Below are 27,623 nucleotides of genomic sequence, written 5' to 3' on the forward strand. Positions count from 1 at the left end.
TATTCTGATGACTGAAGTTGGCTGGAATCTCTCACTTTTTAGAAAACTGGCCCATTTCAGGCTGGGCACAGTGGCTCACGCCTGTAATCCCAGCATTTTGGGAGGCTGAGGAAGGTGGATCACTTGAGGCCAGGGGTTTAAGACCAGCCTGGCCAAATGGCAAAACACTGTCTCTGCTAAAAATACAAAAATTAGCTGAGTGTTGTGGCAGGTGCCTGTAATTCCAGCAACTCAGGAGACTGAGGCATGAGAATCGTTTGAACCTGGGAGACAGAGGGTGCAGTGAGCCGTGATCTTGCCACTGCACATTAGCCTTGGCAGCAGAGTGAGACTGTCAAGAAAAAAGAAGGGGATGGGAGGGAAGGGGAGGAAAGGGGATGGGAGGGGAGGGGAAGGGAGGGAAGGGGAAGGGAGGAGAGTGGAGGGAAGGGAAAAGAAAAGAGAAAATAAAAGAAAAAAGAAAACTGCCCCATTTCAAAGTTCAGTTGGATTACACAGTGCTCAGCAAGAATGAGTCCTTTCTGTCTTGGGCTGGTCTGCTGGGGCCCAGTGCAGGGGCCAGTCCTGGACAACAGCTTCCCATGAACCTTCTGTCACCACCTTGACATGGATAAAGTTGGGAAGTGCAGTGCTGGAAGGAATTCTCAACTGGGGATAGTAATTTCCCCCACCCTGGGGGCACTAGAATTATAGGGAGACCTACTGGGTAGCTGTGGTGCCTGGAGGGTGCTGCCAGTGGGTGGTGTCTGGGATCGGAGATGTGCAGGGTAGCCTCCAGGATTATCACAGTGACCCCTTTGAGAAGCACCACTCAGAGCACAGAGCGCTGTCCTCACAGCAGCTACCTCTGAGGTTCCTGGGACAGCTGGAGGGACATATCCGAGGAAAAGGACTGAGCCACCATTTAGAAACCCAGGTTGTGACACTTCTTGCAAATGGCATATATATATCTCAGAAAGCTACATAGATAAGAGCCATGCCAAACACAGTCAACTTGGGCAAACCTGATGCAAACTATATCCTAATTTGTGGGCTGATAAGGCTAGAGTTTGCCTGTGTTCTGTGTTTTCTACATTCAGATCACCTCTTTTTTGAGAAGAGGGCTTGCGCTATCACCCAGGCTGGAGTGCACCCATAGCACCCTACAGCCTTGGACTCCTGGGCTCAAGTGATCCTCTTCCTTCAGCCTCCCAAGTACCTAGGAACACAGGTGTGCCTCACTGTGCCCCGCTCCATGTAGACCCTTCTAAAGAGGCTTCTCTAATATCAACTGTAGTTAAAGACTTAAGTGCAATAACCTGTTAGCAATGACTAATGGTGGCAGAATAAAAATGTAACAAATGAAAGAAAAGGTTACATGAAATTGGTTTTAAGTGGTAAGATGTAAACCTTCCTGACAATGGATTCCTTCAGTCTTTCGGTTTCAATTAATTCCATCCACATAGTTTAAGTGTTTGACATGGGTGAGATTCTCACAATTATTACCTGGCTTCCTCAAGAACTCTTCTCATCACTGTATTTTTTTCTTTCTGGTTGGCATCTTCATTTACATCAGTTCCACCAAAGATGATTCCAAAAGGGATTCAGTGGCCTGCAAAGCAATGACAGTCACAAAGCAGAATTTAGCCCTAGCAACAGCCTTAATCAACAATTCCCAAGCAAGAATTTTAAACACCGATGTTCCCAGATCACAGGAGCCATGTTCTGCTGTATGTTTAGCTGCATCCACCTCTCCTGAAGAGCAGAATGGGTATCACTACAATAAACGCAGCACCAAGAGCAATCACGGGAGGCCCCACCAGTGTTGTCAGGGCTAACCTTCAACTAATTCATCTTAAACTTTAGCAAATAAAAAATTTTGTTAGCCATCATCTATCAAAGCCAAGCTTATCATTCCTAGGAAATGGGCTAATCTGGAATCATTAAAATTCATGACAAAAAAAAGCACTCTCCAAATGAGTCCTGTTGTTCATCATCACCAGCAGGCACCATGCTAGCTTGGGATGAAAACAGGGGAGAGAGAGGCATCACCTTGTGGATATCCTCAAGACCACCTTGATGATATCCTAAACTGTTCAGTACAGCAGGGGTGATAAATTATGAAAGGCACAACTAGGATGAGGGCCAAAATAATGCAAGGTGCTGAGGGCATAAAGTGGGAAGGAATTTGCAAAGGGAGTATGTGTTTTCCAAGTGACAGGCCCCTGTGCAGATGGGAGGCAGCAGGTGAGTCCATGCCCTGCCTCCTTGATGAACATTTCATGAGCACAGATGGGCAGGGCAGGGCATTAGGCCTGTCCATCCCAGGCTGAATGATGTGCTCATCAAAAGTGACTCCCCGAAAGGGCTCCCAAAGTTAACTAAAAATGTCAAGAGACTATTGCCAACAAATCACCCAGTAGACCAGATCTAACTGGAGTTCACCCAGTTAGATTTCTCAAACAAACTGTTTCTATCAAAATACTTAAAGGAGAAGAAACCGATCTTTTCTTTTATAGGGCTTTGAATTGTTTTTGTCATGTAAATTAGCAGATCTTGTCTTCTTTTTCTCTATCTAGTTCACTCGCACCCTAGAATTCCACTGCTATAAATTGAGGCTCCAGATATTGAGCCCAACAATAATACGTATGGCTCCAGCAAGGCTAAAAGTAGCACAATTTGAGAAGTAGCCTGTAGGTTGTGTGCATTGGTGAAGACCAACTCTTATTTTTGGAGCTGTGTGTGTGTGTACTCACACAGAAAGACTGGCCAAAAAAAGTGCATCTTGGTGAACAAAAGATTCTTGCACAAAAACAAAAACCATAAGCACACATTTCTTTATGCACAGAACATCTGTGACAGTACAGAAAATAACTGTTGTCACCTCTGGGGAAGGGACTTCGAAGGCTACAGATCTGGGATAGGCTGGTCACAGAGGCTCACACCTGTAATCCTAGCACTTTGGGAGGCCAAGGCGGGCGGATCATCTGAGGCCATGAATTTGAGACCAGCCTGGGCAACATGGCAAAATTCCATCTCTATTTTTGTAAAAATACAAAAATTAGCCAGGTGTGGTGGTACACACCTGTAATCCCACTAATCAGAAGGTTGAGGCATGAGAATCACTTAAACCCAGAAGGCGGAGGTTGCAGTGAGTCAAGATCATGCCACTGCACTCCAGCCTGGGCAATAGAGCAAGACTCTGTCTCAAAAAACAAACAACAACAGAACAAAACAAAAAGATCTAGGATGGGAGTGAGACTTACTTTTCACTCTGTAACACTTTATGTTGTTGGAATTTCTTATTATAGACCTGTAAGAACTTTTCCAAAAAGACACAGAAATGCCCACCCAGCAGAGAGAGTTCACCATGGGTGATGGGTCTAGGCTTTGGGAGATGTTGTGACAGAATGAAGATTTTTCTCATATGGGAAGGACATGAATCTGTGGAAGAGAGAATAATTGCTCCCAGTGATGTCCACATCCTAATTCCCAGGACACATGAGGCTGTGACAGGGGAGGGCATTTTGGCAGACTATCCAGACAGGCTCAACATAACAACAGGGGTTGTTACCAGTGAAAGAGGGAGGCCAGGTACAATGGCTCATGCCTGTAATCCCAGCACTTTGGGAGGCCAAGGTGAGCGGATCACCTGAGGTCAGGAGTTCAAGACCAGCCTGGCCAACAGGGTGAAACCTCATCTCTACTAAAAATACAAAACTTAGCCAAGCATGGTGGGAGGCACCTGCAATTCCAGCTACTCCGGAGGCTGAGGCAGGAGAATTGCTTGAACCCAGGAGGCGGAGGTTGCAGTGAGCTGAGATCGCACCACTGAACTTCAGCCTGGGGGACAAGAGCGAGACTCCATCTCAAAATAAAAAGAAAGAAATAAGTGAAAGAAGGAGGCCAGACAGTCAAATTCAGAGTGAGGAAGAACCCACCAGCCCGATGGCTCTGGAGATGGAGGAGGGCCATGAGCCAAGACATGTGGGTGCCCCTCAAGGCTGGAAAAGATGAGAAACCAGATTCTCCCTAAGAGCTTCCATGAAGGAGTGCAGCTGCGGACACCTTAAGTTCAGCCTGGGAGACCCACTTCAGCTTTCCAACCTCCAGATCCAGCTCCCTGGTCATAGCCTCAAGGGTCCTGGAAATTAGGATTCGGACATCTCTGGGAGCAATTATTCTCCAGAACTGGAGGTCAGGTGAGGAATTTGTGATGCTTGAAGCCACTGGATTTGTGGTAAATTATTACAGCAGCAGTGGGAACTGATACACTCTAATGCCACAAAGGGACTATATTAGAACATTTTCAAGCTGCTGATAAAGACATATCCAATTGGTATGGCAATTGGATATGTCTGGGCAATTTACAAAAGAAAGAGGTTTAATGGACTTATAGTTCCACATGGCTAGAGAGGCTTCCCAATCATGGCAGAAGGTGAAAGGCGTGTCTCACATAGTGGCAGACAAGACAAGAGAGCTTGGGCAGGGAAACGCCCCTTTATAAAACCATCAGATCATGTGAGACGTATTCACTATCATGAGACTAGCACGGGAAAGGCCCACCTCATGATTCAATGACTTCCCACCAGGTCCCTCCCACAGCACATGAGAATTGTGGGAACTATAATTCAAGATGGGATTTGGGTGGGGACAAAGCCAAACCATATCTGGAATGTTCCCCCAATAAAAACTGCTACTGAAGAAGGCTAAGGAAAATAATAGGAAAGTCTTTTTCAGTGAAATTGCCAAAGACAGAAAAATAGACACCTAAAAGATACACACTATCAACGAGGTTGTTTAAAAGGTGTGAGCATATTTAGTACTTAAGACGACAGCCCTTTCAGCAAACTCAATCAGCCCAGCAGCAATAACCATATTGTCAAAGCTAATTTGACCTATTTGGAGAAATCATAGGACTTTCACTCCAGACAGCCCCAGGTTAGAATCCTGGTTCTCCACCTACAAGAGGCATGATTTTGTGCAACTTACTCAGTTTCTCTGACCCTTCTGCTATATCATCTGTGAAATGGAGATCATATTAATTAGCTGACTGGTGAGACTATATATGACATTCTGGTACAAGGCAGACCTCGTGAGAGCTAGTTTCACCATGTTTTATACTAAAGAAGTTTTAAATACATGTATCCAGAAATTAGTACTTAGAAGGGAATATGGGATATTTCATTTAGTTTTCTATTTTTTCAATGCTCATTCTATTGTTAAGAAAATAAAGTTTTAAATAAGTAGCATGTTAGCCTTAATGGCAAAAGACTATTATAAGGCTGGGTGCAGTGGCCCATACCTGTAATCCCAGCACTTTGGGAGGCTGAGGTGGGTGGATCACTTGAGGTCAGGAGTTCAAGACCAGCCTGGCCAACATGGTGAAACTTTGTCTATACTAAAAATACAAAAATTAGCTGGGAATGGTGGTGCATGCCTGTAATCCCAGCTACCTGGGAGGCTGTGGTAGAATTGCTTGAAACTGGAAGGCAGAAGTTGCAGTGAGCCAAGATGGTGCCATTGCACTCTGGCCTGGGTGACAGAGTAACACTCTGTCTCAAAAAAAGGCTATTATAAATTCACCCATGATTGCAAGTGAAAAATTCTAGAAGTACTCTGCTATGGCATGATGTAGAGAAAATATTTTTGCAAACTCTCTTTTTGTTATTGTGTATATATATGGTGTACAACATGATGTTTTAAATTATCACTACATTGTGGAATGGCTAAATCAAGCTAATTAGGCCAAGCGCAGTGGCTCACACCTGTAATCTCAGCACTTTGAGAGACCAAGATGTGGGGATTGCTTCAGCCCAGGAGTTTGAGACCAGCCTGGGAAACACAGCAAGATTCCATTTCTTAAAAAAAAAAAAAAAAAAAATTAAGCTAATTAACATATGTATTACCTCACATATTTATCATTTATTTGTGATGAGAACACTTAAAACCTACTACTCTCTTGCAATTTTTAAATTTAATTTAATTTTTAATTTTTATTTTTTGAGACAGAGTCTCACTTGGTTGCCTAGGCTGGAGTGCAGTGGTTCTATCTTGGCTCACTGCAGCCTCAGCATCCTGGGTTCAAGGTGCTACTCTTGTCTCAGCCTCCCAAGTAGCTGAGATTACAGGCACCACCACCACGCCTAGCTAGTGTTTGTATTTTTAATAGAGACAGGGTTTCACCATGTTGGCCAGGCTGGTCTCAAACTCATGACCTCAAGTGATCTGCCCACCTCGGCCTTCCAAAGTGCTGGGATTACAGGTGTGAGCCACCACACCTGGCCCCTCTCTTAGCATTTTCAAGTATACAATACATTATTACTTACTACCATCACCATGCTGTGCAGCAGATCTTGAATGTTTTCCTCCTAACTGAAATTTTGTACTTTTTGACCAATCCTGAGCACCTGGTAGCCATCCTACTAACCTCTGCCTCTATTTGACTTTTGAGATTTCACATGCAAGTGAGATCCACGTGGTGTTTGTATTTCTGTGCCTGGCTTATTGTGTTTTGCATTATGTTCTCCAGGCTCATTCATATAGCTACAAATGACAGAATATCCTTCCTTTTCCATTACATATATATACACCACATTTTCTGTATCCATTTACCATCAGTGGACACAGGTTGATTCCAGTCCTGGCTATTTTGAATAGTTCTGCAGTGAACATGGGGTTGCAGATATCTCTTTCACACACGAAATTCATTTCCTTTGCACATATACCCAGAAGTGGGATGGCTGGATCCTATGGTACTTCTGTTTTTCATTTTTCAAGCATATAACTGCAAACTCTTATTCACTTTTCAAAACCCTACTCAGTCATCCCCTCATTTCTGAAGTCTTCTCCAAGTCTCTCAGAAGTAAATTCTTTCCCTTCTATGTCATGCCATGTATCAGAAGGTCTTGGGTTTTATTTGTAGACTGGAAGATTCTCTTATTTATGTCTGTACCCCTTGCTCTAATGTCATGGCTATTCAAAGTTAGGTCCTCAAACAGCATTTGCTGAAATGCACTGAGGATAAAGAGTGGTACACAGCTATTTTCCAAGGGGGTTGACTCAGAGCCACCCAGTAACTGGTCTTATTCATAAATCAGTGCTTGTGCTAGAATTTTGTCTTTTATCCCAGCTTTGCTGAGATAAACAGAAAATCATAGTTTCCTAAATGTGGCTTCTTAATCAGCCACCCGACCCTATCTGATTCCTCCTTAGGTTCAAGCCTAAAGCATATTCTTAAAAAGAAACAGAAGAGCTTCATTACCATACTCTCGGCCAGCATCAAATTAACTCGTAAGTTTTTCCTTGTGTGCCATTTAGGGAATATAGGCAAGAGCCCAGAAAGCATACTACCTGTGAACAGGTTCTATTCCGTCTCAGTTAAGGACACCTATAAAGTTCTGTTTTTATACACTTGAAATGATGGATTGATATGCATGTCAAAAATATTTTACAGACATGCTCAAGAAGGAGAAATAAATACCATGTGTTACTTTGACATTCATATAGTAATTGGTCCATAACTGAAAGAATGAAAGTTGACATCATTCTTTAAAACATTTTCGGGCTGGGTGCGGTGGCTCAAATCTGTAATCCCAGCATTTCAGGAGGCCAAGGCATGTGGATCACCTGAAGTCAGGAGTTCAAGACCAACCTTGCCAACATGGTAAAACCCCATCTCTATTAAAATATAAAAATTAGCTGGTCATGGTGGCGCATGCCTGTAATTCCAGCTACTTAGGAGGCTGAGGCAGGAGAATTGCTTGAACCCAGGAAGCAGAGGTTGCAGTGAGCCAAGATCGAGCCATTGCACTCTAGCTTTGGTGACGAGAGCCAGATTCCATCTCAATAAAACAAAAAATTTGCATTATACCTGCAATATATCTGTAATGTGTATTAATGTTGATAATGTGCTATTTTCCATTATTTGCATATACTACTTAGCTAGATGACACAGTGGTCATCTCTGGGTGGCAAAATTGCAGGTGCCATATTATCTTCTTTGTATTTTTACCTAGTTTCCAAGTCACCTCCATAAGTAATTTAATACTATGCAGCCATAAAAAAAACAATGAGTTTGTGTCCTTTTTAGGGACATGGATGAATCTAGAAACCATCATTCTCAGCAAACTGACACAGGAACAGAAAATCAAACATCGCATGCTCTCACTCATAGATGGGCATTGAACAATTAGAACAAATGGGCAGAGGGAGGGGAGCATCACACACTGGGGTCTGTTGAGGGGGGCTAGGGGAGGGACAGTTGCGGGGGAAGAAATGCCAGATATAGGTGATGGGGGATGGAGGCAGCAAACCACCTTGCCATGTAAGTGTCCATAAAACAACCCTTCATGATCTGCACTTGTACCCCAGAACCTAAAATACAATAAAAAAAATGCCACAGGGAATACACATGTTGGCATTTAAATTTATTGTTGTCATTCCTACATAATAAATTTTCGATTCTTTTGTTTAAAAATAAAAATAAAAAAAATAAAAGTACTATCTGAAAAAAAATTAAAGTCAATAACTGCTATATATTTTAAATTACAGTTTAATCAATAGAAGGCTGTCTAAGAAATGCATAGTGTATGCATAGAATGAACTATCATACAGCCAGTTAGCCACAGAGTAGGGCAACTCGACATCCGCAACTGTTGCAGAGAAAGTCCCCGACACCTTGGTAAGTGAAAAGCTCATGGTGCACAGGGCAGGTCTTCTTATTGACAATGGTGCTAGTGCTTTTTACACATTATGCTACACAGAGATTTAACCTTCAAAAACATAACCCTGAGGAATAAGCACTGTTAAACTTCCATATGGACAACAATCAGGAATGAACAAGCCAAAGTTTAACCAAATTTACTCAGAGTAGCGTGGCTTCAGTTCTCAGTGTTTGTGAGACTGAACAATGCAATTGATTTTTCCCCTGGGAACAGGTTGGTTTTGCAGAGGAATACTCTCCACCTTCAACTCTTAGGAGAAGCAAACCTAACTTCAGATGATTTTGTGTTTATTTGCAGCAGAGATCAAGCATGGTAAAATTGAGAACTGTAAGTGAAGGAAAGAAAAACAAAAACCCAGCAGCCTGACTAGGGGAGAAATAGGTTCTTGCCCATCTGAACTGGAATAACCCTTCCATACAGTAATTTGTCAGTGTCAATCAAAACAAAAATTACACAGCCCTTTGGCCTACAGGTTTTCCCAGGAATTTATATTTCTAACATCCTCATACAGTGGAGTAAAGAAATATAATAGAAAATATGCCAGTCTTCCTTGGAATAGCAAAAAAAAAAAAAAAAAAACAAAACAAACAAACAAACAAACAAAAACAAGAGAAACAGTTTTAATAAGTACAGTGCATTCTTACAGTGGAATACCTCACAGCCAATAAAAAGAATATGATAGACATGGCTTTGTGGATTTGGAAAAGTAGCTAAGCTAGGAGTTAAATATACAGATTTAATCCCATTCATGGGAATGAAATGTTCCACGTATGTGCATAAAACACTTTAAAAGAAACAATAGGGGCCACACACAGTGGCTCATGACTGTAATCCCAGCACTTTGGGAGGCCAAGGCAGCCAGATCACCTGAAGTCAGGAATTTGAGACCAGCCTGGCCAACATGGTGAAAGCCTGTTTCTACTAAAAATACAAAAATCAGCTTGGTGTGGTGGTATATGCCTGTAATCCCAGCTATTCCAGGTATTCTGGAGGCTGAGGAATGAGAATCACTTGAACCTGCTAGGCGGAGGTTGTAGTGAGCCCAGATCATGCCACTGCACTCTAGCCTGGACCACAGATTAAGACTCTGTATCAAAAAAAGAAAAGAGAAAAAAAAAGAAGAAAGAAAGTAAAAAATAGATATCACTTTACAGAAAACAACACAACTTATTGGGGGTGGGGTGGGAGGAGGGAGAGCATCAGGAAGACTAGCTAATGAATTCTGGGCTTAATACCTAGGTGATGGGATGATCTGTGCAGCAAACTACCATGGCACACGTTTACCTAAGTAACAAACCTGAACATCCTGCACATGTACTGCTGAACTTAAAAGTCAAAGAAGAAAAGAAAAGAAGGCAACATAACTCACAGTCAATAGAATCACTAAACTCAGGGCCAAGGCTTTGTGACTGCATAAAAGAGCTGCAAGAGTCAGTGACCACCTTTCAAAGGTTCCTGCTGAGCTATCAGGGGTCCACCTTGGGACTTGAGGTCTCCCACCAATGGCCTTGTGAGTGCACCGTCATAGATGCACATCTGCAAGCCCCAGTCAAACCACCAGACAAGACTGTAGCCTCATGGGAAACCCTGAGACAGACCGCCCAGCTAAGCTGCTTTTGAATGCCCTCAGGAACTATTAGATAACAAATGTACTGCTATAAGCAACTAAGTTTGGAGGGTAATTTGTCACATAATAATAGTTAACCAATACAGTATATATATATTTCTAGGAGAATATACACAAGAAAATGATAACTGTAGGTTGCCTCTGGAAATGAGAAATAATACAGTGAGGATAAGAGGTGGAAGACAGGCTTGCTTTTCATACTATACCACTCAGTTACATTTTACTCTACACTGGGGTAATTTTCATGTATTACCTGAGAAAATAAAGAACACATAGTAAGATGTGCCCATATATTGAAGAGACTGTTCAAAGAGGGCTCAACGTTCTAAGGCATAGGAGGCAGGAAAAACAGCTGGAGCTTAAATAAGGTTTGATACAGTGTAAAGAAATTTTTTTAAAAAATCACTGTTAGCAAAAAACTTCTAAAAATGTTAGAAGCATGACACATTTCTCTGACCAAAATTTAATCTGGTGTGTTGATGACTGGAGATAATTTTGATCCTCAAATGATATGCTATATATATTACCCTTAAAATGGTGCAGCACAAATGATACCACTACTGTGTCATTTAATTCATGTTTGAGGAAAGTCACTCAGGCTGAACAAAAGCAAAAATATCTGTCTTGCTTTATCTGTTGCCTCCTATACTCTCAGTAAAGTCAGATGGGTCTTAGGAGTGTTAAGAAAAATGTTCTGCAACCTGAAAAGAAGGTCAAGAATACAATAAGAATAAGTAAGGTGCACATGCATTTTCTTGCAATGTCCTAAGATGCCACATTTAAAAGGGTCTTCCAAAGATTAATTTTATGATAGAGTATATTGTTGTTTGACTTCATTATGTACTATTTATTCAGAGCTCATATTCTGTGAAGTTACATTGAGTCATTTGTAGCTTCATGTCAGGGAGAGATGTAAATCACTTCTGTCCAGTAGAAAAGATATTTCCAAAGCTTGGGGCCCATTGCCTTGTTGGATGTCAGTCAGTTCTGCAACTAACCTAGTGAATTTACTCTGATATTCTTTATCAAATTGCCAATTTAAACTCCAGTTGCTCAAATGTGCCTTAAACTGGTTTTAACATCTTAGTAGTTTCCTCATAAATTGATGGGTTGACCAATGTCTTTCATAAGTGCTTTTTTATATTTGTAAAAGAATCCTTTTGAAAAAATATATTTTGAAAGATGAAATATGCATTGAAAGAATTCAGGGCCAGGCTTATGCCTGTGATCTCAGCACTTTGGGAGGCCGAGAAGGATGGATCACTTGAGTGTTGCCCCAGTGTAGAGTAAAGGAGTTCAAAACCTGCCTGGGCAACAATGGTGAAACTCTATCTCTGCAAAAATAAAAATAAAAATTAGGGAACATGGTGGCATGCACCTGTAGTTCCAGCTACTTGGAAGACTGAAGTGGGAGGATTGCTTGAGCCCAGGAAGTGGAGGTTGCAGTGAGCCGAGATTGCATCACTGCACTCCAGCCTGGGTGACAGAGGAAGACCCTGTCTCAAAAAACAAACAAACAAACAAAATTCAGATGATACTCTTACTATGGTAAAAAACAGCTTCAATATACATCTATTCTTTATTGACACAGTTATAACATTTAAGAAAATTATGTACTAGGAAAACAAATCGAAGAGATTATTGCATGTCTCCCATTTCTGAATTGAATAAATAGGAGACATTGTTTCCTGCATTATTGGACATTGCAGGCACTTCTGGTTTTCAGTATTTCTGGTATTTTACCTTTGAAGAGAAAGAGGGTTACCTTGCAAAAGGCGGCCTCCCCTATAGAGATGAAGAGCCAGGGCAGCCTCACAGTTCTCAGCCAAGATGAGATTTGCAATCTCAGATGGGCTTTCAAAGTCAAACGCATCCTTCAGAATGCACACATGCCCTGAAGCCTCTAGATGGGCACTTTATCAAAAATACAGAGAAAGGAGAGGATGAGGGGAGAATGTTAATATGTAAAAGGTTGCTGCTACAATTAAGGTTGTTGTTGTTGTTGTTGTTGTTTTTTAGACAGAGTTTCACTCTTATTGCCCAGGCTGGGGTGCACTGGTGCAGTCTCAGCTCACTACAACTTCTGCCTGCTGGGTCAAAGTGATTCTCTTGTCTCAGTCTCCCAAGCAGCTGGGACTACAGGCACACAACACCATGCCTGGGTAATTTTTTGTATTTTTAGTAAAGACAGGATTTCACCATGTTGGCCATGCTGGTCTCAAACTCTTGATCTCAAGTGATCCACCCACCTTGGCCTCCCAAAGTGCTGAGATTACAGAAATAAGACACTGCCCAGCTGCTATGATTAAGATTTTACATCAATTCTATAAGATTAATTATTTACTGAATTGCGCTTTGTAAGCACCCTGCCTTAAAATACAAGAGAAGGCCCAGAGTCAATGACATTAACCATTCATCTGCCAGTCTCAGATACGCAGGACTGTGGCTGGGACTGAGGCCACTGGAAGGAAGGCTGATTCTGGAGGCCTTGACAGCCTTCAACCATGGGACACCCACTGTCCTTTCCAGTGGCATTTGCCATACCAGATAGCTCCTTTTCTATCTCCTTAATTCCATGTTTTTTCTCCTGTCCCTGAACTGTGGTATCTAAAGATTGTTTTCAGGCCTCCGTTGCTCAGTCCTCTGAAAAGACTTCAAAAGTCACCTATTAATATAGCTTCAAAAAATACTTCCTGTTCTTTCCATTCTACCTGCTACACACACACACACACACACACACACACACACACACACACACACAGCATGTATTTCAAACATTTCTCTTTCTCTCCACCTTAGTTTAAGTTTCTGGTAACATAAATATAAAAAACAAACCTCATAAACAAAAAAAATTTTTCCAAAAGTGACAACATAAACAAAATCAGAAGACAAATAAGAAACTGGGGAAAAAAACTATTTACAACTCTTACTAAAGAAAAAAAGTTCATCTGCTTAATATGTAAAGATCATTCATAAATCAATAAGAAAGAAAAAAAGTGGGAGAGAGATCCAAGATGGCTGATCACTAGCAGCTCGGGATTGTAGCTCTCAGTGAAAGTGCAGAGAACGAGAGGATGCCACACTTTCAGATGAATTTTTCTTGCTCACTGACCAGGAGATTCCCAGTGGAGGAGCCCCACAGGTCACCAGCGCGACTCTTGTTGCCGGCGCAGCGGTTTTGCTGGTGCCTCAGCACAGCAGTTCTTGGTGCAGAGTGAGCAGGACAGTGTCCCCTTTTGGCTGATGTTGTTTGGAGCTCCAGGAAGACAGAGTCACCTATTCAGCTGATTGAAGGATGGACTCAAGAAGGGAGCTAGACTGGAGATTCCCTGGCAGAAAAGCACCATCAATCTTAACACCACTGTTTTGGCCGGCATAGTGGATTGCTCAGATTTCGGTGCTGGGAATCAACAAGTTGGACATCCACTCAGAGATCTAATTTGAAAGTCAGTAATCACAAAGATGACAGGTGGATAAATTTACAATGATGGGAAGAAACCAGCATAAAAAAGCTGAGAATACCCAAAATCAGAATGCCTCTCCCTCTACAGGGGATCACAGTTCCTCATCAGCAATGGAACAAGGACTGATGGAGAATGAGTGCTTTCCATTAACAGAAGTAGTCTTCAGAAGGTGGATGATAAGAAACTTCTGTGAATGAAAAGAACTTGTTCTAAACCAATGCAAAGAAACTAAGAACTTTGAAAAAAGGTTTGATGAAATCCTAACGAGAATAGACAATTTAGAGAGGAATATAAGTGAATTAATGGAGCTGAAAAACACAACATGAGAACTTCATGAAGTATGCACAAGTTTTAACAGTCGAATTGATCAAGCAGAAGAAAGGATATCAGAGGTTGAAGACCAACTTAATGAAATAAAATGAGAAGTCAAGATTAGAGAAAAAAGAATAAAAAGGAATGAGCAAAGTCTCCAAGAAATATGGGACTATGTGAAAAGACCTAATCTACATTTGATAGATGTACCTGAATGTGATGAAGAGAATGAATCCAAGTTGGAAAATACTCTTCAGGATATTATTCAGAAAAACTTTCCCAACCTAGTAAGGCAGGGTAATATTCAACTCCAGGTGATACAGAGAACACCACAAAGATATTCCTCAAGAAGACCAACCCCAAGGCACATAATCCTCAGATTCATTAGGGTTGAAATGAAGGAGAAAACACTAAGAGCAGCCCGAGAGAAAGGTCAGGTTACCCACAAATGGAAACCCATCAGACTTACAGCAGATCTCTCAGCAGAAACCCTACAAGCCAGAAAAGAGTGGGGGCCAATATTCAACATCCTTAAAGAAAAGAACTTTCAATGCAGAATTTCATATCCAGCCAAACTAAGCTTCACAAGTGAAGGAAAAATAAAATCTTTTGTGAATAAGCAAGTACTTAGAGATTTCACCATCACCAGACCTGCTTTATAAGAGCTTCTGAAAGAAGAACTACACATATAAAGGAACAATCAGTATCAGCCTTTCCAAAAATTTTCCAAAAATATATCAAAAAGTAAACAGCATTAACATAATGAAGAACTTACATCAACTAATGGGCAAGACAGCCAGCTAGCATCAAATGGCAGTAAATGAAATATTGGTTGGCTGCTTGTTTGTTATTTTCTTCCCTTATTCCTTTCTGTCTCCATTGTTAAGCACAATTATTGGCATAAAAGAGGTTTTCAATTCCCATTTTTAGACTGCATTCTAGCCTGGGCAATAAAGCAATACTCCCATTCTCTCTCCCTCTTTCTCTTCCTTTTTCTTCCTCTTTTTCATTATTTTTTTTCTTTCTCTTTCTTTATTCCTTTTTTTTTCTTTAAAAAAAGATTAAATGAACTAATGGATATAACATGCTTAGAACAAGCCCTCAATGTGCTATAATTATTACCATTACTGTTACTATTACTACTACTACTACTACTACTACTAGTAGTATTTTTGCTGTAGGAAAGAGATAGTTGTTGTATTACCAGGTGGAGTCAGGGTCTGCTGTTCCTGACCTTGCCTCTAAGAAGTTTCTCCTGATTCCTAGAGTTTAAATTAGGTGTTCCTTCCCTGTGATCCTCTGGCATCCTAAACTGGCCTGCAGTTACACAGCATTGTGTTGTCTGTTTACTTGGCAATTGTCTTCATCAGCTCAGGACACCACAACAAAATATAATAGATTAGATGGCTTGAACAACAGACATTTATTTCTCACAGTTCTGGAGGCTGGGAAGTCCAATTTCAAGGTACCACCAGATCCAGAGTCTGATGAGGGCTCCCTTACCCTCCTGCAGACAGCAACCTTCTCAGTTTATCTTCACAAGATGGAGAAAGAGAGTTCTGGTCTCTTCCTCTTCTTAGAATGATGTTAATCCCATCAGGAGGACCATAGTCTCATGACCTCCTCTAAACCTAATTATCTCTCAAGGACCTCATCTCCAAACACCATCACATGGGCCTTAGGGCTTCAACATATGAATTTGGGGAAAACACGAATACTCAGTCCATCACATTAATCTTCCTGGATAGCTTAGGACCTCTGTGAAGGCAGAGAGAGCCTTATTTTGCTTACTAATTTATCCTCCTCTGGGCCAAATGCAGTGCCTCACACATAATAGCTACTGGAACTATATTTATTCTCTTAGATGAGTGTGAATCAGTGTCCACATATCTCTTCTCACTCCTTAAAAAAAAAAAAAAGAAAAAAGCTAACAACACAGGAAAATAGAGATGAAGGCTGGGTGAGATGGCTCACGCCTGTAATCCCAGCACTTTGAGAGGTTGAGGCAGACAGATTGCTTGAGCCCAGGAGTTTGAGACCAGCCAGGACAATACAGTGAAACCCCATCTCTTCAAAAAAAAAAAAAAAAATGAGCTGGGCATGGTGGCACATTCCTGTAGTCCTAGCTACTTGGAAGGCTGAGATGAGATGACTGCTTGAGCCTGAGAGGTTGAAGCTGCAGTGAGCCATGATTCTGCCACTGTACTCCAGCCTGGTGATGGAGTGAGACACTCTCAAAAAAAAAAGGGGGGAGCCAGCCTCAGTAGCTCAAGGCTGTAATCCCAGCACTCCAGGAGGCCAAGGCAGGCAGATCACTTGAGGCCAAAAGTTCAAGACCAGTTTGGCCAACATGGTGACACCCCGTTTCTACTAAAAATACAAAAATTAGCTGGGTGTGGTGGCATGTGCCTGTAATCCTAGCTAGTAGAGGGGCTGAGGCACAAGAATCACTTGAACCTGGGAGATGGAGGTTTCAGGAGCCAAGATCACACCATTGCACTCCAGCCTGGGCAACAAAGTGGGGCTGCATCTCAAAAAAAAAAAAAAAAAAAGAAAAAAGAAAGAAAGAAAAAAAGAAAAGAAGGAAGGGAGGGAGGGAAGGAGGGTGAAAAAGAAAAATAGAGGTGGGCACAAAATTGCAGTCCATAGAAGAAGAAATACAACTGAGCTCCTGAAAAAAGAAAATGATGCTCAACATCAGCCATCCTTTTAACCCAGAAAATCTGTAAAGATTAAAAAATTGACCTGAGACACCAAAAGCATTGGCAACAAAAGCCAAAATAGACAAATGGGACCTACTCAAACTCCACGGCTTCTGCACGGCAAAAGAAACAGTCATTAGAGTGAATTGGCAACCAACAGAATGGGAAAAAATTTTTGCAGCTTACCCATCTGACAAAGGGCTGATATCCAGAATCTACAAGGAACTAAAACAGATTTACAAGAAAAAAACAAGCCCATTCAAAAGTAGGTGAAGGATATGAACAGATACTTTATAAAAGAAGACATACATGAGGCCAACAAACATATGAAAAAATGCTCACCATCACTGTTCATTAGAGAAATGCAAATCAAAACTACATTGAGATACCATCTCACGCCAGCTAGAATGGCGATCATTAAAAAATCTGGAGACAACAGATGCTGGAGAGGATGTGGAGAAATAGGAACACTTTTACACTGTTGGTGGGAGTGTAAATTAGTTCAACCATTGTGGAAGACAGTGTGGCGATTCCTCAAGGACCTGGAAATAGAAATTCTATTTGACCCAGCAATCCCATTACTAGGTATATATCCAAAGGATTATAAATCATTGTACTGTAAGGACACATGCACACGAATGTTCATTGCAGCACTGTTTACAATAGCAAAGACCTGGAACCAACCCAAAGGCCCGTCAATGATAGACTGGACAGGGAAAATGTGGCACATATACACCATGGAATATTATGCAGCCATCAAAAATGATGTGTTTGTGTCCTTTGTAGGGACATGGATGAACCTGGAAACCATCATTCTCAGCAAACTGACACAAGAACACAAAATCAAACACCGCATGTTCTCACTCATAGGTGGGTGTTGAACAATGAGAACACATGGACACAGGGAGGGGAGCACTACACACTGGGGTCTGCTGGGGGGAAATAGGGGAGGGACAGCAGGGGGTGGAGAGTAGGGGAGAGATAGCATGGGGAGAAATGCCACATATAGGTGAAGGGGAGGAAGGCAGCAAATCACACTGCCACATATGCACCTATCCAACAATCTTGCATGTTCTTCACATGTACCCCAAAACCTAAAATGCAATAAAAAAAAAAGAAAAAAAAATTGACCTGGGGCTTCCTGAAATAAACACTCCTGTACATTATCTGTGAGAGAGTAAATTGGTACCTCTCTGGTGGGCAATGCAACGGCAGCTAGACAAGCTGAAATGCACAAACCCTGTATCCTTTGCTGGAAAACCAGCCCAGGAGGTCCTGCCTCCAGCCTTTTTATGGTAAAAGCCACCACATGCCCTTCATTGTCGAAGACAATTTGGGTTGAGTGTTCAATTCAACTGAGCTTTCAATTCAATTTAATTACTTGAGGTGAAAGATCGCTAACCCACACCACCATCATAGCTTAGCGCCCTTATTATTAGTTTATACAGAGTCCATCGTAATCTCTCCTGCCCTCAGTCCTTCCACTATGATAGTCTTTTGGCCTCCCCAGAACTCCAGACCAGTGACCTCTACCCGCTATGACTCCGGCCTTTTCTCCCAATTCTGGTGAGATTCCATGCTCCACCATTTCTATTACTGTCCTGTCAAAGTCTTAACCACTCCCATCCCCCAGTCTTTCTGTAGCAAGCGTGAGAGCATCTGGCACGACGCCAACCCTGGAGACTCTACAGGTCAGCTTTCTCCATGGCAGTCCCGGGTGCTGGTGCCTGCCGGGGAACCCCCAAGGCAGAGGGTAAGCCCTGGAAATGTGAGATGGGGTCTTACGGGGTTCACTGCTGCACTGGCACCTCCCCTGCATTTTCAGTGAGCAGGTGCACCTGCTGTATGCCCAGCATCATCAGGGCACTGAAGGTTCAGTAAGGAACAAAATATGAACAAACACTTGATTCCGGGGAGGCAAAAGGTCCAACATTCTTTTTTTGGGGGGAGATGAGGGGACAGAGTTTCACTATTGTTGCCCAGGCTGGAGTGCAATGGTGTGATCTCAGCTCACCGAAACCTCTGCCTCCTGGGTTCAAGTGATTCTCCAGCCTCAGCCTCCCGAGTAGCTGGGACTACAGGCACCCACCACCATGCCCAGGTAATTTTGTAGAGATGGGGTTTCTCCATGTTGTTTCAGGCTGGTCTCAAATTCTTAACCTCAGGTGATCCACCCACCTCGGCCTCCCAAAGTGCTGGGATTACAGGTGTGAGACACCACCAAGGCCAACTTTCTAGAGCAGGGAAAAGGTCAATAAGCCAGAAAATTCAGCCAGATCTCCTCTATGTCAGAGGCAGGTTTGTGCTCTGGAGGAAAACCAACAGCTCCAAGGAGGCAGGGAAGAGTGTGTGGGGAAAGGGGCTGCTGTTTGAGAAGGGTGGGCAGGGGAGGTCCCACTAAAGAAGGTGACACTGGAATAAAAGCCTGAAGGTGGCTGGCATAGTGGCTCACACCTATAATCCCAGCACATTGGGAGGCCAAATTGGGTGGATCATCTGAGGTCAGGAGTTTCAGACCAGCCTGGCCAACATTATAAAACCCCATCTCTACTAAAAATATATAAAATAGCCAGCTCTTGTGGTGCATGCCTGTAATTCCAGCTACTTGGGAGGCTGAGGCAGGAGAATCACTTGAACCAGGGAAGTGGAGGTTGCCATGAACCAAGGAAGTCCAGCACACGGAAGTGGAGAGCAGATTGGTGGTTCCCAGAGGCTGCTGTGGGGCATGGTGGGGGGCAGAAGGAGGAACAGGGTGTACAGCATGATGATCATCATCAATAATAACATATTGTATATTTCAAATTTGCTTATTTAAAAAAAAGATTTTAGGCCAGGTGGGGTGGCTCAGGCCTGTAATCCCAGCACTTTGGGAGGCCGAGGCAGGTGGATAACCTGAGATCAGGAGTTCGAGACCAGCCTGGCCAACATGGTGAAACCCCATCTCTACTAAAAATACAAAAATTAGCTGAGTGTGGTGGCAGGGGCCTGTAATCCCAGCTACTCAGGAGGCTGAGGCAGGAGAATTGCTTGAACCTGGGGGATGGAAGTTGCAGTGAGCTGAGATCTTGCCACTGCACTCCAGCCTGGGTGACAGAGTGAGACACCCTCTCAAAAGAAAAAAGATTTTATAGGTTTTCACTACAAAAAATACTAAGTACAGTCATCCCTGGGTATCTGTTGGGGACTGGTTTCAGGACCCTCGTGGATCACAAAATCCAGGGATGCTTAAGTCCCAGATATAAAATGGCACAGCATTTGCATATCACACACACTCCTCCTCCCATATACTTTAAATGATCTCTAGATTACTTATAATACCTAATACAATGGAAATGCCATGTCAGTAGTTGTTATGCTGCATTGTTTTGGTGGGTATTTTTTTTTTTTTTTTTGAGGCAGAGGTGTCTCACTCTGTTGCTCAGGCTGGAGTGCCGTGGCATCATCTCAGCTCACTGCAACCTCTGTCTCCTGGGTTCAAGCGATTCTCCTGCCTCCTGAGAAGCTGGGATTACAGATGCATGCCACCACACCTGGCTGATTTTTGTATTTGTAGTACAGACAGTGTTTCACTGTGTTAGCCAGGCTGTTCTTGAACTCCTGTGACCTCATGTGATCCGCCCAACTTGGCCTTCCAAAGTGTTGGGATTACAGGCAAGAGCCACCATGCCCAGCCTGTATTGCTTTTTATTTGTATAATTATTTTAACATTTTGAACTGTAGTTGCTTGGAGCTGCAGACATGGAACCCACAGATACTGAATACCAACTGTCTTCCAGGCGATAGACATGTTCATTAGTGTGATATAATCATTCCACAGTGTGTAGGCAGACACACACAGACACACCGACACACCCTGACACGCATACGCACACAGGCAGACACAGGCAGACACAGCAACACACCCAGACATGCATACACACACAGGCAGACACACGAACACACCCAGACACACATACGCACACAGGCAGACACAGGCAGACACACGGACACACCCAGACATGCATACGCACACAGGCAGACACAGGCAGACACAGGCAGACACACGGACACACCCAGACCCACAAACACACACAGGCCGACACAGCTACACGCAGATACATGCAGACACACAGACACACCCAGACCCGCAAACGCACACAGGCAGACACACGGACACACCCAGACCTGCAAAGAGGCCGACACACGCAGACACACGGACACACCCAGACCCGCAAACACACACAGGCTGACACAGCTACACGCAGACACACGCAGACACACGGACACACCCAGACCCGCCAATGCACACAGGCAGACACACGGACATACCCAGACCTGCAAAGAGACTGACACACGCAGACACATGGACACATCCAGACACGCAAATGCACACAGACCGACACAGGCCGACACACGCAGACACATGGACACACCCAGACATGCAAATGCACACAGGCTGACACAGGCAGACACACACAGACACATGGACACACCCAGACACGCAAAGGCACACAGGCCGACACAGGCAGACACACGCAGACACACCCAGACATGCATACGCACACAGGCAGATACCCAGACATGCATATGCACACAGGCCAACACAGGCAGACACACGCAGACACACGGACACACCCAGACATGCATACGCACACAGGCTGACACAGGCAGACACACGCAGACACACGGACACACCCAGACAAGCATACACACACAGGCAGACACACACAGACACACAAACATACACACACAGGCAGAAACACACAGACACACACAGGCACACAGACACACATACGCACACAGGCAGACACGGAGACACACACACAGACACGCAGACACAGGCAGACACATGCAGACACAAAGATACACAGACACACATACACACACAGGCAGACACACGCAGACACACAGACACACAGACACACATACACAGGGAAAAGAAAACAATGAACAGAAGAGAAGGTGCCTTACAGACTGAAAGAAAACTATGGAAAATCCTGTCTTTGAAAGGGGTCATTATAAAATATGTGCAAGAAACTAACACTACCATGTGGGGGGAAACAAAAACAGAAACAAAAACAAACACCCAAGCTAAGACTGGGCAAAGGACCTGAATAGACATGTCTGCAAAGTAGACGTGAAACACTCACAGGTAAAAGAAAAGTCTCTCAAAAGAGCTAATTCTCACAAGAATGTCAAGGAAAACCACACTGAGATACCACTTCCATCCACATAGAATGAATGTTACCTAAAACAGAAATAAAAGTTTTAAAAGGAAACAACTAGTATAGACTTCCAGAAGGGGAAACTCTTCTCATACACTATTGGTGGGAATGTCAATGTCTACACACACTAGGAAAAACAGCTGGAAGTGCCTCAAACAAAGTAAAAACGCCATTTCATCTAGCCATCATTCCATTCCCATGTGGAAGAGATACCTGCCTTGCCCTCTGTACTGCAGTACTCACGATAGCCAGGATAGGAAATACACCTACCTGTTCATCCATTGATGAAGGGATGAGGAAACTGCAATATACATCCAGAGCAGAATATTCTTCAATCATAGAAATGAGTGAAATCTCGTCACTTGCAGCCACGTGGAAAAACCTAAGGAACATTATGTTAAATGAAATAAGCCAGGCAGAGAAAGGCATGTACTGCATGATCTCATGCATGTGGAATCTAAAACGCTTGACCTCACAGAGGTAGAAAGTTCAACAGTGGTTACCAGAGGCTGTAGGGAAGGGGGGCCTAGGCAGGGATTGGTAATGGGTACAAAGTTACACTTAGAAAACAGATCCTGCCCTTCTCTTCTATAGCAGGGCGACCAGGGTTAATATTGCAGTGAATTTTCCAAATGGCTGGAAAGGATTCTGAGTATCATCTCCACAGACAAATAATGCCTAGAGGACTTCATAGATGCTAAATATTGTGATTTGATCAATATGCTAAGTGTACCCATATCAAAATGGCCCCTGTATCTTCTAGTTATAATCTCTAGGGCAATCTCTCTTCTTTTTAATTAAAAAAAGGATACCAATGACACTAAAATTTACATGGAACCATGAAACACCCTGAATTTCAAAGCAATCCTGAAAATACAAAGTACATGGAATGCATCACTGTCCTCCATTTGAAATTAGATTGAAAAGCCAGTTATCTAATCAATAGATGACTGGCACTAAGTGAGAAACCCAGACCAACAGACAGAATGAGGGAGCTCAATCACAAACCCAGATTCCTAGGTAGTGTACACGTTTTGTAAAAGAACAATGATAGACACAACAAAGAAAGGGGAATCTGTTTAGTAAATGGATTTGAAAACTGGACATCCCTACATAAGTAAAATAGGACCCCGATTGTGTAAAAAGACCAAAGATTAACTCAAAATGAATTAGAGACTCATAAACAAAAGTTGAAAGCATCAAACTCTTCCAATGAGAAGACGTACGTGTGGGTATATTTAGGTCAATGTGGATCTGTGCTCACAGTGTGCCAAAACAAAATAAAAAATACAGGGGGAAAAACTCATAGGTGATGGATTAGTTTGCTCATGATTCTGTTTTTCCTCATCAGTCACCTACATCAAAGGACAGCAAGAAAACAGACACATGTGGGACTGCATCATATATTAGAGTTTGTGCCCAAGCAGAATGTTTTAAAAACCGCAAATAAAATAAAAAATTATCCTGAAGTTTACAAGAAAGGTTTTGGCAAACCTACGTCTGATGAAAAGTTGTCTTCAAAATGTCTAAGCAACAAACACTACTTACTAGCAAAAACACAAAAGAGAAATTAATAACTAAACAAAATGGGGCCAAAGAACCTATATAGACATTTCTGCAAAGAAGATATAATATTGAAAACAAGTTTTAAAAACTTAGATAATATCAAAAATCATGAGAAAGATGTAAATCAAAGCAACACACATCATCTCACTATAATTCATATGGATGTTATCAAAGCAATAAAATACATTAAAAGCGACACAAATGCTGGTGTAAATTTCCACAGAGGAACTCATTTGGTAAGAATGTTAATCAGTATACATACTACAGAAACCAATGGGAGGTTCCCCCAAAAGTTTAACCTATAACTACCACTTCATCTAACAAGTCTACTACTAAGTATACTTTCAGGCAAAAGAAATCAGTCCATGCAAGAGGCATCTGCCATCCTATGTGGACTGTAGCACTATGCACAATTGCCAAGACAAAGAATAGACTTACCTGCCCATCCACAGATGAAGGGATACCTGGTGGATGTACACAAATAGAATCATCTTCAGCCAGAAAACCAGAATGAAATTTCATCATTTGGAGCCACACTGTTGAACCTGGAGGACATCATAGTATATGACCTAAGACAGGAAGAAAAAGAAAAACTAATGTAGAATCCAAAATAAACGGCTTTATTGCATAGGTCTAGAAAGCACAATCACAGTTACTAAAGGTTGGAGGGAAGAAGGGGCACGGGCAGAGATCAGAAATAGGCAGACACAAAGTCACACTTAGATGAGAGGAATGAATTGCTTCTCGCTGTTCCACAGCCAAGTGACCAGAGGTTAACACAACATCACACCCTTTTCACAACATCTGGGAGATTCCAAATGTTTTCACCACAAAGAAATTAACAACTGTTTCTGATAATAGAGACTCTACATATCCTGATTTTATCATCCCTCTGTGTCTGCATTAATCAAAATGCCCCACTCTAACTCCCTCCATTGTATACCTTTACTATATGACCAACCTTTTAAAAACTATGTAAATACGCAATGCTAAAATTCATGTGGACCACAAAACACATTGAATTTCCAAAGCAATCCTGAGAAATCCAAACTACCTCAGTTGTATCACACTTCCTGATGTTAAATTTCATTGAAAAGCTAGGAACCCCATTCCACACAGAGCAGTGGAACAGATTAGAGGACCCAGATGTAAACCCTCACCCCTAACACCATCTGATCTTCAACAAAATCCACAAAAATAAGCTTTGGAGAAAGGACTCTCTCCTTTCAATAGATGGCGCTGGCATAAATGACTAGCCAGCTGCAGAAGAAAAACAGTGGGCCCCGTGTCTCACGGTGTACAGACATAAACTCAAGATGAATGAAAGATGTAAATGCAAGACCTCAAACTATGAAGAGCCTGCAAGAGAACCTAGAAGCACCCTTCCTGACAGAGGATCTGGCACAGCATGGATGTGTCTCAGTCTCCAAAAGCAAGTGCAACTAAAACAATTATTGCTCAGTGGCACCTAATACACAAAAGAGCTGCTGCACAGAAGAAATGACCAACAGAGTGAACAAACAGCCTGCACAATGAGAGAAAATGTTCCCACATATGCATCTGATGAAGGCTAATATCCAGAATCTACCTTAAAGATATTAAGCAAATAAATCAGGAAAACGAAAACTCAGTGAAGAAAGGGCAAGTGGTATGAAAACATGCAGCTCAAAAGAAAGCTTTCAGCAACCAACAGACACGACAACATTTCTCTACCTCAGTCATCATGATAAAAAGGCAAAGCAAAAGGCCCACGAGATAGTATTTCACACTGGCCAGAATGACGATTAGGACACAGTCCACAAGAACGAATGCAGGCAAGGCAGAGAAGAGGGACGCTGTTCTGCTGCTGGTGGAAATGCAAACCAGTTCAGACACCATGGAAAGCAATGTGGGGATTTCTCAAATGACTTTCTCCACATCACTAATACTCACGAAAATGTCCATGAAAACCATGCTAACATTCCGTCTCCTTCCACTCACTATGAATACTACCAAAAACAAAACAGAAATTTTTGAAGGCGCCAGCCAGTGTAGACTTACAGAAAGGCAACCTCTTCAACACTATTGGTGGAGGTGTAAACTAGTACACACACTATGAGAAACAGCAAGAGGTTCCTGAAAAGCTTCACAGTACAACTACCATGTCAGCTGGCAGCCCCACCACTGGTTCCATGTTTAAAGCAGTTGAACTCCCTGGGCTGAAGAGAGCTATCTGCCTTCCAAGGGTACTGAAGCCCTCATAACTGTGGCCAAGGTACAGAACCCACCTACCTGTCCACACACAGCTGCAGGGATGAAGAAACTGCCGTATACATACACCACGGAGTATGTTCCAGCCATAAAGCTTTGGGAAATCCTGCCATCTGCAGCCACATGAAGAAACCTGGAGAACATCAGGTCCAACAAATGAGCCTGGTAGACTAAGTCCCATTTCACACGATCTCAAGCATGCAGACTGAAGACATCTTCATCTCCTAGAAGCAGAAAGTTCAATAGGGGTTACTAGAGGTCACTGGAAAGATGGAGAGGGCCTGGGAAGGAATCACTAATGGGTAAAAAGTTACCCTCAGATGACAGCAATCAATTCTGGTACTCTATTCCACAGCAGGGTGACTGGCCTTAACACAAACATATTATATGTTTCAAAGTAGCTAGAAGAAAATATTCTGAATGTTGTTACCACACAAAAAAATCATAACTGTATGAGGTGAAGAGATGCTAAATAACCCAATCTGATCATTACTCAACATACACATGTATCAAAATCTTCCCTGTACCCTCTAATTATATACATTTACATATGGCAAATGGTGTTTTAAGATATATAAAGAAAACAATGCCAAACTTCTCATGGAAATGTGAAACACCCTGAATTTCCAAAGTTATCCTGAGAAACACAAACCATGTGGCAGGTATTACATTCCCTGAGTTCTAATTAAATGAAAATTTCTAGTTAACCAACACAGACCAGTGAGTAAATGAGGGCGCTCAATAATAAACACAAATTTATATAGAGTGAACACATTTTTCAAAACACTACCAAACTGACACAATGGGAAAGGTTTTCAAAACTAGGTATCCATATGCAAAAGGATAATTCAGGACTCATATGGTATGAAATACACATTAATCAACTGAAAAGGATTAAAGATTATACACAAAACTTGCAACCATAAAGCTCCTACGAAGACAACCTTGAGTGTGTGTATATTTATGGCAACTTGGATGTATGCTCACGATTTGTAAAAAACAAAAATACAAGGAAAAGAAAATTATGGACAATGGACTACTTTGGTAGTGATTTTGTTTTTTCTTGATTAGTAACCAACAGCACAGCTAACCAAGAAATTATACACATGTGGGGCCACGTCAGACTGAAGAGTTTGTGCCCAACAAAGGAAACAATGAACAAAATGAAAAAGCATACTAAAAATTATAAGAAAAGTTTGGGCAACCATTCAGTTGCATAAGGGGTTATTTTTGAAAATATACAAGCCAGTAACACTACAAGCTGGCCAAAAAAAAAAGCCGAAAAATAACCAAACCAAATAGCCTGAAGAGGTATTTTTGCATACAAGAAATTGACACAACATTTGCAAAAATGTGGTTACTATTACCACGCATGAGAAAAATGAAGATCAAAGCCACACTCAGATCTTATCTCACTCCAACTAGAATGAACATTACAAACAGATTAAAATATCTAAAAAGACAACTTCTAGTATGAATTTCCACAAAGGGGAACTGTTTGTGGAAACATAAATTAGTATTAATGCTATAACAAACAGTTGGGGGTCCTGCAAAGAATAGAAAAGAAAAATACCATACCACCTAGCATTCCCACTACTGGGTATACATTCAACTTACCTGTTCATCCACAGATAAAGGGATCAAGAAACTCTCATATGCATACACTAAGGAATATTCCTCGGCCACCAAAATGATGAAACAGTGTCATTTGGAGCAACCCAGATGAACCTGGAAAACATTATGTTAAATATAATGAGCTGGGCCAAGAAAGACAAACACTAAATCTTAAGATG

General features: G+C 42.2%; 1 long non-coding RNA gene across 1 annotated transcript; it reads right to left on the bottom strand.

Annotated features, from left to right (window-relative positions):
* Positions 1–378: 378 nt before the first annotated feature.
* LOC135273674 (uncharacterized) lies at positions 379–24,133 on the bottom strand. The gene is made up of 3 exons (XR_010341499.1): positions 24,019–24,133; positions 22,285–22,396; positions 379–1,591 (listed from the first exon to the last, which is right to left on the bottom strand). It is a non-coding gene; the product is annotated as an uncharacterized LOC135273674 (long non-coding RNA).
* Positions 24,134–27,623: the final 3,490 nt, after the last annotated feature.

The sequence above is a fragment of the Aotus nancymaae genome, unplaced genomic scaffold (assembly GCF_030222135.1).
Source record: "Aotus nancymaae isolate 86718 unplaced genomic scaffold, 86718_ANA_hifiasm-v0.15.2.pri h1tg000008l, whole genome shotgun sequence".
Lineage (NCBI taxonomy): Eukaryota > Metazoa > Chordata > Mammalia > Primates > Aotidae > Aotus > Aotus nancymaae.